This window comes from Crocodylus siamensis, chromosome 1, assembly GCF_052110815.1.
Source record: "Crocodylus siamensis isolate JL-2025a chromosome 1, ASM5211081v1, whole genome shotgun sequence".
Classification (NCBI taxonomy): Eukaryota; Metazoa; Chordata; order Crocodylia; family Crocodylidae; genus Crocodylus; species Crocodylus siamensis.
This window is the reverse complement of record NC_143395.1, coordinates 111986120-112001533: the sequence shown is the minus strand read 5'-3', so window position 1 is coordinate 112001533 and position 15414 is coordinate 111986120. Positions and strand designations below refer to the sequence as shown.

The 15414-nt window shown below is 42.3% G+C and overlaps 1 protein-coding gene across 6 annotated transcripts in view; it reads left to right on the top strand.

Moving 5' to 3' along the window:
- The window catches only part of HIVEP2 (HIVEP zinc finger 2), a 186210-nt gene that overhangs the window by 102328 nt on the left and 68468 nt on the right, over window positions 1-15414 (top strand). For all 6 annotated transcript variants that reach the window (XM_090040676.1, XM_090040639.1, XM_090040646.1 and 3 more), the window contains one exon: window positions 6226-6323. The gene's annotated coding sequence lies outside the window, so the exon portion shown is untranslated. The remainder of the gene's footprint in view (window positions 1-6225; window positions 6324-15414) is intronic.

Sequence of the window (15414 nt, the reverse complement as noted above, 5' to 3'; positions counted from 1 at the left end):
CTTTTTCTTTCTTCTTCCTGCGTATGTGTCATCAGCTAAAGATGCACAGCAGGGTAGTCATTCAGAGGAAGAATGGCACTTCACCATGTGGGCTCCTCTGGGTAATTACAGTTGGATTTACTAGGTGTGTTTTGAATCGCTTACAGCACAGACTTTACCTGGTATCCTAAAATGAGCTCTGCTAATACCTTGATAGATTAGTTTAGCCTGCCCACTTCAAGTGATCACCAGACGTACTTGCATCTTTTTGCCAGCTGCCTGTGCAAATGGCTATATTTCCTTGGCAACTGCATACTAGACGAGTGGGTTGAGCAACTTGTGTATGGACACAGTGTCAGCTGTCACATTGTCTATAAGCATCAAGTCTGGTTAGTGAGGGCATGAATCCCATCTGGCAGAGTCTAACTACTGTTTGCACTGAGGTTACAGGCCTGTACTTAGGGGGATGTGCTCTTACTAATTTAGCACTTGCGTAGAATAAAGAAAAAGCCCCAGAAAGAACCTCCCTGCAGCCCTTAGCTTCTATGGTAGCATGAAAATGGTATACTAGTCGCATAGAAAAGGGCATACTGGGATATGGGTGACAGAGAGAATGTCTTGGGAATTTGGCACGTTATACACTACCCTAAAAGAATCCATCACAAATATTTTACTTCATGTTTCATTTTAATAAACTGAAATAACCTTTTATGCCCTTATATGAACAAGGATAAATCATTGGTGATGCTAAACATGGGACACTTGGAACAATATAATGTAAGTGGATATTCTGAGGTTATTTTTTTCTCCTGTTTAGAAACTTAGACAACCTAAGTGCCATAGCAACATTTACATTAATATAGCTCTTCTCTTTAAAAAAAAAATTGAGGAAGTTGACTTTTATAAAAAGCTATAAATATTCCTCACTGAGCAGAAATGTGAACAGGATAAATAATGAAATTTAAATTCTGGTTTAATAATCTATATTAAGAAGTTTGTCAGGTTATTCAGAATACTAATTTAAAACAATGCATGTTTTTAACTTGGTCATGTCCTTATAACTTTGGAGACAGGTCAGTGTTTTAGCCCATTAGGTTTGGCACTATTTTCATAAGACAACAAAGCTCTGGAGTATCAAAAGCTGCCAAATTGTTTTGGACCTCTGAGAGCAAATGTAGCTATATGTGTGTACTTCACCTTGTCTAGACATAGATGAATCGCATGAACAGTGTTCCTTAAATACACACTGCTGAAGTTTAAGCAGTCCCCAAACTTGACTATCTCCCCTCATTTCCAGACCTCCTTATAGCCATCTAGAGGCTAGGTACAGATAGTCAAAAAGCCCAACGCTGAATTGTTTGAATCTTTGCAGGGTAGTCTAAGCTGTGTAGAGTGAACCAATAAGCAAGTGAGCAGACATTCACTTTTGATTCCAGAAATGCAGCCCCATGCCTGCAGTGGCCCAGGCCAGAACCCAGGGGGTGCTAGAGCATGCCTCCCTGCTGGACTGGAGTAGACAGCTTGAGCCAAGGCTAGCACACCCATCCTGGGGGTGGGGCGGGGAGTTGTGGGGGAAGTGCAAAGCGTCATGAGGTGCTGGGGGACTGTGAGTTAACTTGAAACTGGAGGCTTCTAACAGCAGCCCTTTGAGAGCTGTTTCTCCTGTGCTCTTTCTGGCAGTTAAATGGAGTGCAATTAGTTACAAAATAGATAGTTATATTTTCTCTGCAGTTAACCAGAGTAAAGTTAAGTTACAAAGTAAACAGAGGGGCTTAGCTAAACTAGGCACTTAAGTACTTCATACATTTAAATTATACACAGATGACCAGAGCTTGTTGTAACATAAGGAAGGCTACACCAGTGCTTCTAAACCTTTTTAGACTCTAGGAACCCCTTGTTCGACTAAAGACGCCCTTCAAAAATGCCAGCTCTTAGTTTTCACTCATGTTTTGACTATGCTCACTTCTTCTGTTGCGGAGAATTCAAAAAGACCACAAGAGGTCAGAACGTATTTGACACTATGAATTCCTATTTGAAATTTCTGGGTTTATCTTGTGAATCATGAATAGGTATTTGTACACCTAAGAGTGCTAATATTGCGTAGCACTCCATGACATGCTTAAAAGGACCTCATGCCACCCAAAGGACTGTACACTGAAGCTGGCATTGTGTCATAGAATTAAGTTATTCACTCATCCGGTGTACAGATAAATGGAGTACGCTGTATTTATTGTACAGGCATCAAAAGAACCCAGTTAGAATGTAGTAGGTCCCTTGCTGTCTTGCAAACCTGGTTGACAAATTCCAGAAGAGCATTACAGTTCTGCTTACACTAGAAATTGGATGCAGGTTTACAACGAAGTTAGGAGAAACTGGATTTTAGGTTGCTGTACTTGTAAGATAGGCAGCAGGGCTGTTGAGCACTGTAATGTGTAACTCCAGTTTTCCATGTTGCTAGGAACAGGGTATATTCCCACTCTCTCACTATGCTTAATGTAGAGATGGACAGCTGAAGAGATTATACAAAACAGTGTTGCAGCTCTTGTTGGTCTATCAAGGGAATTCATCTCTAAAATGAGATATTACTATGATGCCAAAGTCCCTGATATGTCTGCAGTTGGCACTTGATGTGCAGTTTTATCATATAGAAAATAAAGGGTGGAATTGCCACGGGGTAACCTAATGGAAAAACAGTTTCTTGGACACAGATGATTACCAGAGGGCAGTTATTACCAGAGGGCTTCTGTATGCATGTTTCCAGGCCCTGTCTAAAGACTAATCCTTCTGTTTATGAGATACAAAGTTCAAATTGAAAAAAGATTTTCAAGCTATAAGCCATGCTTTTCCTTGTTCCTCCTGCAGTATTAAAGTTCTGATGAGTTTGGAGGTTTGTTTAATCTTAGCATTCGAGCTGGTGAACAACAGCAATAGATTAGAACAAAAACTGTTGAGTAAACATGACCAAATATTAGCAAATTTTCAGATATTATTTTTGCATTGCTGTGTGTGTTCACTGGACAGTTCTTAGAGGACTGATACAGCCACTCTTATTTAATCTTCCTGCCAGAGAACCAATAATTTCTCAAGTTTTTAAATCTTCTTTTAGCAATGCAAGAGATAAAAACAAATGAAAAGTGTCTGCTTTTAGTATTATGATAGTACCTTTGGGAGCCTTAATTGGGCAGTAAAATTCTGCTTGATGATACATGCATTGTCTGTGGTTATTACAAGCATTAAATGCTGGCTATTTCCTTATAGCATGTAGCATGCTTTAACTCTGATGTTGTTTTGAAATGCTATTAAGGAAGTTTAGTAAGACCACACAGCCCAACTCTTGCAGTCCTTATTTACTCCAGGCTTTCATTTAATGGGCTTTTTGCCCAACTAAGGAGAGCAAAATTAAACTCTCTAAAGTATGGGTTAAGAATCAAATCCAACTCTCACTGAAGTGAAATGGAGACTTTTGCCAGTTGGATTAGATTCTAAATTCTCCTGAGCTGTACAAATGCAACTTACTGAACTGGTGTGAGAGCACGTGTGTCAAGAGATACATTTGAAATCAGTGAGTGCAGATTATGGAGTTCTTTAGAGACTCCAACTTTTATGCTCCCTTTGCAGCTGTTGAGAAGGCACAGCAGTTTGCTTTTTTATCATAAATAATATCTTTCACGTACCAGCCTTTATTATTATTATCATCATTTAGAGTAACTCCCCTTTACTAATGCCAAAGCTGTGTAAAGGGGGATTTGTATAAATGAGAGTAAATGCTTTTGTATTGGGAATTTAAGAAATGGATTTATGATGCACATTAATTAAAGTCAACTCTTGCCAGTACAGGCAGCCCTCAGACCTGCAAGACAATTGGTTCCTGAAAACAACATCTTAAGTTGAAATGTTGTAACTCGGAACCGATTTTCCCATAGGAAGCAATGTCATAAATGGGGGATTGGTTCCTGAACCAAGGCCCAATACCCTATTTTCACCAAAAATAACCCAGAATTTTGTACTCAGTCAATTATAGATGAGTAATGTAGCTACATTAATGTATTTATATCATAAATAGCAATCATATTGATTTGGAAGGACTTCTTTGAGGAGGCTTTGCTGGACTTTTTGAAGGGCTCTTGGCTGGAGTCTTCTCAGGAGTCCTGGCTGTAGGTTTTGCTGGAGTCTTGTCTGGTTTCTTAAAGAAAGTGTCCAAGGAAGTTTGGACAGATGTTCTCCAGGGAGATGGGTGATGCAGCAGACTTGTTCGCTGGCGTGGCTTGGAATCAGATCAAGCGTTCTAAAGTCAAAACTGACATCATAAAGTTGAAACAGGGTGTCAATTTATACATGTCGTAAGTGCAAAACATTGTAACTCAAAACATTGCAAGTGGAGGACTGCCTGTATAGCTGGTGTGAACAAAGGCACTTAGCCTCATTTTCACAGAATAAAAGGGCTAATAAGGGGGACTGGAATTTGCCTTACCATCCCATGGGAAGACACATTCCACATACTAGAAACATTAGTTTTTACTGAAGGAGGGTCTTATTGGGAGCCAGGTTTCTTTCTTCTTCTTTTTTTCTTTTTCTTTTTTTTTTTTAACTTTCCTCTTGAAGCTGAAGAGAGTTCTGCCCTTTCACTTCAGTATTGCCAGGATTTCTCCTACGAAGATTGTGTTCAAAGCCTCAGAAGTGGCTCTCTGACTCTATATCCCACTTTTTTTCCTGCAAGTTATATCACTGATGTGATCTAGCGTATAGGTCTGGTGCCAGAACATATTATGCTCAGATGCCTGTACAGATCGCTGATGACATTACTGTGTAGTAACACATAATTTGCCTGTTTGTTTTCCTGGTCAATAGCAAACTTTAAAGAAAAAAAACATGAGCACATACCTCTTTACCAAAATGTTCTAAGCTTTTGTACTTCTGTTCAACTTCACTTGTATCCTGCTAGCAGTGATGACCCTGCCCATACCCCACCTCTTCATGGCTGGGTATTGCACTGCACATACAATATGGCAAAGCATGTCAATGCACATCTCAGTGCATTTCAGTGTCCATGGAAATGACTGGGAATTGCATCATGGACTTTGCCATCCTTCTCCAAGGTCTCACCAAGCAGTTCTTCTATGGGACCTGAGTGGCCAAGCACATTTGGAACATATTGTCTCTGAAGGCAGCATTTCTGTAACAAAAAGGAAGGCAGTTTTAATCTGTGCTATTGCATGCATGCATGTTAGTTGTAGTTCTCAAGCTCCTGTAAGTTACCAGGGTATCCTGGCTGAAGGCAATCTCATTGTATTCACATGGGGCTCCTCAGGTACAGGGGCAGAATGTGAATTTTGTGAACTCAACTCAGGACTTGCTTTCTTGCAGCGGTCCTATTCATGGAGCCCAAGCAAGAGAAATAGCTGGAAAGCAGTAAAAACTTGTGTTTTGTTCCTAAAGTCAGCAGATCCACCTCCACAAGGAGCAGATCTGTTAAGAAGGTGACATCTTAAAGCTATTTTTTGGAGAGTAACCACATGTAGAGTATGTGTTGAGTTTGCAAGTTAAAGAATTGTTTGTGGAAATTCCCAGCATAGGTGGATAACTCTCTGGAGACAGCTGATGTAATGTAAAAAAAAAAAAGAAGAAGAAGAATTTAAAAAATGAAGCCATGTTTAAAGCACAGGAAGACTGCCAAGCAAAGCAGTCAAAAGCAGAGGCCTTCTCTCTTCATTTACATTTCTGTTGCTTCAAAACAGCTCAGGAGGGTTTGAAAGCTAAAAAAAAAAAACACCCAAAAAACCCCAAAAACCCTTCTTTAAATAGCTTTCCTGTTGCTGAATTTGGCATCAAATGTTCAGAGGCAGGCACCCCCCGAAGCTTCAAGTTCTAAGTGCATGCCTGCTAATGATGAACTAGCATGTTCAGTACCCACACATGCACTATCTTAACTGTGGCTGATTTTGAATTTGTAAATGCATTTTTTTATGTACCCCTTGGCTCCATATACTGCAAGTTTTCAGTTCTGAAGAAATTTTACCTGAATATTGTAGCCCAGTGCAAGTTGTAAACCCTGCCAGAAAACTAATAGCTTTTGCCACATTGTTCATAAGGGGAGGGGGGTGGGGAAGAAAAGGCACAACTCACTCATGTTCTTACACTTATTCATTCATTCAGCATCATAATGCCAATTATCTTCTGAAATAAAACAGGTGGCTGGCTTTTTACCATCATTTTTATATATTTTTTTCCAATTTGTTTTCCAAATAGGTGGAAAGGAATGTAAACAGCCATACATACGGAAGTAGTCAACCAGATTGCCTTGATTGGAACCATTGTTCACCCACACTTTCAACATCAGCAACAAGGTAAGAGAACAATAAAAGAATGTGCTTTGATTTAACCGAGGCCACTGGGCCTATATTTACAAACTGGGTGAACATTTCTCATTAGTTCATAATTTGATCAATTTTAATACCGAGCAGCTGCATCTACAGGAGATGCTGACCACGCAGTTGATCAGATTAGGCACTAATGAGATCTTTGTGAATATCTTGTTACTTCCAGTGTGGTATTTATGCTTCTGATAGTTAAGGAACCCCAAAGTACACCTTTGTATGTGTATATCTACATTGCACTTACAGAAATCATTCCAGTATAAGTTGTAGAGATACCTGACCAACACAACTAGCTTGAATACCAATAGTGTAAGTGTGAAAGCTTGCAGCTCAGTAGAGACTGATTTACCTTGTTGGGAAGCACATCTGACTGCAGTATAGAGACGCCTGCAGCAGTTTCTTATGAATCTGGAGTTTCGATGGGGCCCAGAAGTCAGAGGTTGAAAAGATTTGGTATTAACGTTGTCTAAAAGTATGTGCCCTTTATGAAATGCAAGTATAACAATTATCATTGCCGTGATAGGCTTAAGACTTTGAGAAAATTGTATTTTATCTTTCTATAAAAATTGCTAGCCCCAGGTTTTACAGGTCCTCAGTATTTCACAAGATTGGCAGAAACTTGTTGGTTTCATTGCATTTGCCTTTCTTTTGTGGACCCTTAGGGTAAACTTGATTTCAGTTTTCAAATTTTTTCCTTAACATGACGAAGTCCAGAAATATACATTTAGGGGAAAAAAACAAACTGGAATTCCCATTTAATCACATAAGTGACCCAGGACATGAAGCTTTTGAAAGATACCAAATACAATAGGAAAAAATCCCCAAGAGTTGTCAAAGTTGTATATGTGCGTCTGTATCTGTGAAAAAAAATTATGTCGTTCTGTGAATTCGTGGAGGTTTCAGTCTGCACATTCATGGGAAGAGGGATGAACTGGGATGGGCCACCCCCTGACTTAATCCCTGGGACTGATGCTTGGATGCTTATCTTGCTGGGATCCTATGACCCCAGCTGACTTCCTGCCCTTCAGGCAGGGGCCTGGACTCGGTGATCTTCCGAAGTCCCTTCCAGCCCTAATGTCTATGAAATCTGATCCCAAAGCTTTCTTGAGTTTTCAGAAAGTTTTGGCTCAGATCATGCTAGGTCCGCGCGCACACAGGAGATTTGTTGCCTGTGCATCTCCCCCTTGCCACAAAGAAGAGAAGAGAAGCTGCTTGCACTGTGCTGCTCTTCTTTTTCTTTTTTCTGCAACAGAAGAGACCTCGCTGCATAGCCTGAATGGTAGTGCTACAGGAGGTAGATGTAGGGTGCAGGCAGGAAACACCTCACCCAGAGGCCCCATGGAATCTGCCTTGAAAAAACCTGTCTCATCTGTTGTGCTTTCCTCAAACACTGTTCCTAAGGGGAGGGAACAGGATGGTGGTACTGGCAGGGAGAGCATGCACAATAAGGAAATGTGAATAACAAAATCAATGGAACGCCTTTCACTCTAAAGAACAAATTTGTGATCACACTTTAGTACTGAGGAAGAGTACCATCGGGATGAAATTTGACTGGAATGTGGAGCTAGGTAGCAACTGCTCCTTGAAATGGCGTTTTAGCATAAATCTTTCAAGTTTCATTAGTGTGTGATTTTATGGTACTTTGGTGACTTGGGGCCTGTATTGCTGTTGCTTTCTTACGTGCTGAATAGTCTCTCTGATAATGAGGTGGCTGGTAACGACATATTTTGCTTTTTGGATGGGAGTGATTGAATTTTAGAATAGATGTTCTCAATTAAGCTTGTTCAAACCTCTGCTATTGTCATAATACTATGTGTTGTTACCCTGTGTGTTAATGATATTAAAGCAAACACTTAATAACTGTACCATAGTAAATATGTTGTGTGAGCTATAAAAAGATCCCCATTAACAAACTGTCCCCTCCACTGCTGGCTGTAATGGCTAGATCTTGCAATCTAACTTCTGGATCAGAGGGTTAAAAGACCATCTCTTCCTTGAGGAAAGGTGCACACAATACTGTCAAACTTGCAGGCCCAAGAGCCTCTCAGGCAATGGCTGTCTTCATCCAGAGAAAGAGGGAGCTGGTCCTGTTAGTGTGAAATCAGGCAAAAGAGAAGGCAGGGTGGCACCTTAAAGACAAGCTAATTAGTCTCCAAGCAGATAGTCTGTAAGGCCACGTTCAGACAAGTATGGTCATGTGGTATGTGGTGCTAAAGACCTGTCTGCAGCATCACACACCACAGTCAGGCATTCCCCATGCTGCTACCTTGTAGGGGAGGGGAGGGGGAGTTGACCCCAGGAGATCCTGGGGCCAAAAAATCCTGCACAGAAAAAAGTGGGGCAGCGCATATGGCTGCCCAAAACCAGAGCCTGGATGGCCAGAGCCATATACTCCAGCTGCCAGCCAATTTCCCAGCAGCAGGAGCACCATGGCTAAAGCTTTCCCGGTCCCCAGGATCCCAGGTAAGGCTGCTGGGGCCAGCATGGTTGCTGGCCCCAGACTCTCCTACCCCACCTGGGGTAACCTGCTGCACACCTGAGCGTGCATGGCATGGGTATACCCTGGGGACAAGTAGCAGTGGCACAAGGTGTGTCGCTGCTACTTGTCCCTGGGGAGTCAACTGTCTGTGCTCATCTGGATGTGGCCTAATAAGGTTCCACCCTGCCTTCCTTTCACCTCCTGCATGAGAGACACTGGAAGCTTTGATGCCATGTAGTGTGGAAGACTAGCTGTTTGATGCCAATCCTCTGAAATGCTGTGAGGAGACCAGGACTGCTTCTCCTGCCTGGACACCTTTTGCCACTTAGATCAGTGCAAAGTGAGCACAAGTCTGGTGCAAAATGTTGATGTTCTGCAGTTTCCACAGACTTGTCTCAGATTAAAGTGGCTGCACAGGGGGCAACTTAGTGAACAATCAGAACCTGGAAGCCCTTTCTGGGTTAAGGCATCTCTTCTTTCATAAGTGCCTTGGCCTGGGGCAGCGCTGCCTGTTATTCTGGTATGCCTGGACTTTGTATTTGTCCAGCAGCTCTGGGCCTTGTTCTCGTGACATTAGCCTGGGTCCAAGCTGAGTGAATTGGAGCCTGAAAGGAAGCAGCAGCAGTGGTTTTTCAGTCCCACTGTTGCTGTGCAATGTAGGCATGCTGGTTTCCATCCCGCAGAATATAGCTGAGTTAATGGGACAATGAACCTACTTGCTGGCTTCCTGACTATTTAGGATAGAAGCAATAGCAGTTGCTGGAAATACTAGTAGGATGGGACCTGGACCCCATGCCTTAAAGTAAATGGGAAAGTCCTCCAGGGAGCAGGAAATTCCATGTCTGCTCTTGCTGACCCCCGTAGTTGACACCAGTTGTCCATCTCAGCAGGGAAGCCAGATGTGAATGCGTACAAAAGCCAGTCTGCCCCCTTACACTCCAGAGCAGGTCTGAGGCATGCAGGCAGGGTCATGCTTGCACTGTCACTTCCTGTGCTGCACCTGTTCTGTGAATAAATAGAGGACAGCATTCTCTAGGGCTGTCAGTGTAGCAGTCTTCACAGGAACTAAGTTCACTGAAAGAGATCTGGAAGTAAATGTATGTATTCTTTCACCTATTTAATGTATTAACCGTTGTTTTATGGTTATAAGAAGCAGTACCACTATTGTGATTGCAGTGAGATACATGACAGAGTGCATCGGTGGTAGTATTTTTCTTCATGTTCTTATTATGTTTCCTCCAATGAAAAAAATGTCAAGACTTACTTAATGAAACCTAATGAGTTAGCTTCATCTGTATCTATATATAATGTATGTGCTTTCGCTTTCATCATGCTGCAGCAGACGGCTATATGATAGCTGGCAGTACATTAACATTCCATATATTGGATGGGTAGAGTCCTTGAAATCCTTTGGCACTATGACCTATCGCTTTCGAACTAGAACAGAGACAGATAAGGGTATTCTGAAGGAGAAATTCAATATTGTATTATGAAAGTGAATGCCTTCGAAAACCAGACATTTTTGGCAGTGTTTTGTATGAGTAGAAAATAGACTACTGCAAATAGTGCTCCATAAGCAAAAGTCTCGTATGGTAGTCTAAAAAATAAAATCCTGTAGCTACCATCCACCGATTAACTAGTAAGTTGTCATAGCTTAGAAATTCAGATTCATATTTTGGTATCTTTAAACATACTGAAAACAATGAAAACACTCATGGATCACAAGGGTAACATGGAGTAAGGGCATCAGTGTCTGCCTGTTTGTGAATAAGGCTTTCTCTGAATCATATTTTACAAAGCACATTTCCTTGGAAGGTGATTAACTGAAAAATGTGCTAGGCAATGTGAGCTATTTCTCATGTATAAAATGTGTGTGTATATATTGCTTTCTATACTTCTGCTAATATTCATTCATATCTAGTGATATTTCTACAATAAACGTGATTTGTATTTTATTATTGGCAACATTAACCAGGTTACTAAATATCAAACTACACTTGATAGGCTTAACCTTATGGAACTCCTAATTACACCCCAGGGAATTATGCACAGAAACATTCAAAATCAATGCTCAGAAAAATGAAAAAATTATGCAAAATTAATTACTTTTATATTGTTATAGTAATTAAACTAAATATAACACTATTTGAACATTCTTTAGAAATATATGCAGGTACTTTTTATGGTTGGGGTGGGTGTGGGGCGTGTGGGGGATTTCTGAAGGTGTGGGAGGTGTGTGTGTGTGTGGGGGGGGGTTGTGGATGTGTGTTGGAAGGTGTGGGGTGTGTGAGGGGGTTGTGAAGGGGCGTGGGGGGGTGTGTGTGAGATTTGTATGTGGATGTGAACCCCCCTGCCATACATTTCCCTGTCCCCATGGTTCACAGCCTCTGCTGCAGGCGGCGGGCCCTCTGGATGGTCATGGCTGTGGCAGGCAGAGCCCCTGGTGTCACGCACCTCTGGCTGAGCCCCACATGCTGGCACGGGGTCAGCCCGGCCCACTGTTGTACACCTCGTACCACACCAGGCTGCCAGAATGTGGGGCTTGTGACACTGCAGGTGGGAGCTGCATGTCATTGGGCTGGGTGGGCTCCATGCCTCCATGTGTGGCTTCCTGCTGGAGTGCTGGAAGCCCCACATGGAGGCATGAAGCAGCTGGCTGGCCTTACCCTATGGCATGTGCCATATGCTCATGGGTGGACTCCATGCCTCTATGTGGGGTTTCCAGCACTCCAGTGGGAGGCCACATGTGGAGGCAAATGGGAGCTTGCCTGGCCTGATGGCATGCACCTGCATGCTTCCATGTGTGGTTTTCTGCCTAGCCCCGGTGGTGCATGGCTCCTGGTCCATGTGCCATCAGACCGGGCCAGCTCTGTGCCTCCATGCAGGGTTTCCAGCACTCCAACAGGAAGCCACCCATGGAAGCACAGAGTTGTGTGCCATTGGGCTGGGCAGGCTCTGTGCTTTCACATGCAGCTTCCAGCTGGAGTGCTGGAAACCCCACCTGGAGGTACTGAGCCAGCTGGCTGGCCCAGCCCAATGACACTCAGCCCATTGCCACCCACAAACCCCACTCCCATGCCAAACCACAGGCAGGAGCTCCTCTCCTTACTTACCCAGCTGTCCAGTTGTGTGGCTCTGTGCCTCCACATCATGGAGGTGGAGGTGCACAGCCTGTCATCTTTAAAATATGCAAAATTTTGCAATTATGTGCAGTCATGCTTTTTATGCACAAAATTGCGCAGGCGCATAATTGCATAATTCCCCAGAGTGTATCTAATACACATGTGCCTAGTCCTATAAGCAGACCTGGTTTTGTGAATATACATCTTATGTGACAATATTTAAGTATTTCAACTGGATTAAAATGTTAAGCAGTGCACTTTATATCCGGTAATATTACATCCATATATTTTACACCTTTTCTGATGAGGCAAAGTAATCCTGGGATTGTTTTGTGAATGTGTGGTTCTCAAAAAGTTGGAAGAATTTACCTCAAAGTCACTGCACCGTGCAAATCCATGTTGTTGTTGTTGTTGTTCTGCCCAGACCCATTGGCACTTTCCCCAGTAGATCAGAGACTACAAACTTTGAGCCAGGCAGGAACCTTAGATCCATGTTAGCAGCTATCTCCAGATGGCTGTATTCTCTTTTGTATTGAAGCTTTATAGAAAGTCAGTGGTTGCATACTTGGAGTTACGAAGTGTACTGTTCCATTTGCTTTTCTAGAAATATATAATGCATTGTGTTATGGGTTTTGTCACATGGTATAAAAGAGGAGGTGGGAGGAAGGAATAAGTATCTGTTGAAGGCAATGGAAAAGTAAAAGCAGTAAGTCTTTTGTATGTGTGTGTGCTTGTATGTGTGCACACATGTGTGCTTGTATGTGTGTAGTGCATTTTAGCTGTTTGACTGGCAAATGTTGTTTGACTTCAAGTCGTGAACCTCACAGAATGCAATCCAAGAAAGACACAGCTGAGCAATCTGCAGGAAGCAGTCTTTTCCTAGAAGTAGGTAGCTCCAAACTGTGTAAATTCTTCTACCTGTCATAAAACGTTCGTGGTCTGCTGAACCTGGACGCTCAGATGCTGCTGGAGAGAGGCTTGTGTTTCTACATATGAAATAAAAGAATGACAGCAACGAAAACTGAATTACAGCTTTAAGAGAAGCAAACAAAAATGATATAGGAGAATCCAGTGAAGTATTGGTGATAAGGACAGTTAATCGTTTCTGGTGCAGCTGTTTCCTGACATTTCTGGTGGAAAAATTAATGAAGGTTTGTTCAGTAATGGTTTCAAACTTGGCTAGTGGAAAATATGACAGTGTTTCCATTGTCAATTAAGAACAAGTAAGGCTCTTTTTTTTCTATAGGGGAAGTGGTATGCAGTTTGTACTGCACAGGAAGTAGTAAACGACATCAGAGCAGCTGTGTGACAGTGACAGGTATGCAAAGAGTATGTAGAAGAGTCCTAGGCACTTTCTGTCAGATACATGGGTTTTTACTACAGCAGAGCTGTCTCTGTAGGAGAGGAAAACCTAATTTTGCAACAAGCCTTTGGTCTGGCTTGTGTCCTTGGGAAGTCCAGGCATCAACATGCATTTTCTTTCTTTAATTAAAAGGAGGGGGGGGGGACCCAGTAAGATTTCCATTCTTAATGAATTTTACTACCAAGAGGTCTCAATGAACTCCCCCCTGCCTCCCACAGAAGGGTAAATGGAAGAAATTTGTGAGTGTGAGAGGAAGGGTGGGTGACCCATCAAACCTTTACTAGTTCCATAGTCTCACAGGGTATAGATGACATAATGTGGTTTGAAGAAAGCCAACTACCTACCATTAATGAGACCCAGGATTCTTTAATAGATCAGAATTTAGACTGTGCCAAGTAACATTTGTGAATTTTAAGACTGTACAGTATATCTTACTGACCACATGAGCCCCAGTTCTCCAGTTGCTCTGTTCCACATGTGAGAAGCATCATTACACATGGTGTGTCTGGCTAGGCTAAAGGAATATTTTGGGTGAAGTGAAGTTTCTATGAGTGCTCCTTAAACCAGCCCTTCTTCTCGCTACCCCTTTAGGTGGCATGGCTGTGGAATAGCGGGTCTGACTATATCTCTTTTACTTCTGGTTGATTTTTTGGCAGTCAGTGTAAATTCAGGTAGATTTCAGGCTGCACTAATTTATACCAGGTGCCAGATGTGTACCTTGATGGTTTTCATGTTGGATTTGGGGGCAAGGAAGACTGTCTTCAAATGTGCTTATGTTGTCTTTGGACTTATACTGAGCAGGTCTTAGCTGAACCAGATAATCATGATCACAGCTTTTCCACACTCTTATTTATGTTTAAGGTTTCCCACCTGCCTTGCAGGTTTTATTTGTCACAGATAAGTTACTGAGATGGCTGTGAGTGCATCTACATGTGCAATTAATACAAAGCAATAAACTCTGGAACATATTGTGCTGGAGTTTATTTCTCCTAGGCACTGCATTTACATGTGTGTCTAGGACTGTATAGTTTTGAGCTGGGTCAGAGGATCCCCAGCTGGCAGGGGACCCAGAGGGTCAGCCTGCTAGCCTGAGGCTGCTCTGGCCTGGCTCAGCGTGCTGCAGAGGGGCTGGCTGGGACACGAGGGTGTTTCAGTGCAGAGCTAGCCAGCAGTCAGACCCCACACTGAAGCACCCTTGTGCCCCAGGAAGTCATGTCTGCATCTACATATGCGTTGCTGCATAGTAAATAACACTGCTGCAGGATAGTACTTGTATTTACAAGTGCTAACCTACGGCAGCATTTATTAGTTTACTATGACCTAGTAGGGCTGCACATGTAGACATGGAGGCTTAACTGCAGAGCTAATTAGTCAGCTCTGCAGTAAATGTCTTGTGTAGACATGCCCTGTATTGACTAAGCTGAAATGTTTTGGACAAAATTCAGGTATGCTACAAGTTGTTACAGCCTTCAAGTTTTTTGAAGAGTTGTGCTCATTTTTTCCAGGGCTGAATTTAGTCTGATCCCGTTTATTTATTAAAGATCATTACATTCATCAGCAAAATGCATTTCCATTTAAAACGAGATATTGAAATATTGTACCCTCCCTTCTCTTTTTCAGATCATTTTATTCCCAGTTAACTACCCCAACTCTAAGATTGGATGTGTTCTGAACCCTTCCATTCCCTGCTTTTCCCCAGTGCTTCCAGGATTGTCCAGTTCTCATGACAGTATTGGTCAGTGATACAAGAGCCCCATCAGTCTCCCATGTGAGGTTCACAGTTAAATTGCTTTATTTTCCTTTTCAGAAGCCAGAGGCTAATCAACAGACAAATGCCCACATTTCTGCCAAGTGACTGTAAGATTTCCCTTTTTTTAATTAGTAAAGCTGTGATCACTTTTATATGGTCTTAGGCTTCGTATTTGGACTCTGATTACACCTGAGTAAAAGTTTTCTTGTTCTTAGCAGGAATGAAGGTGTGACTGGCAGCCGAAATAACAGTGTGGAAATAGGAAAGTAGGACAAGAATGGACTCAGCAGGTGTATTGGGATTAAAATAAAACAATGGAAAATTCAGGCTGAGTTCCCAAGGGTAGG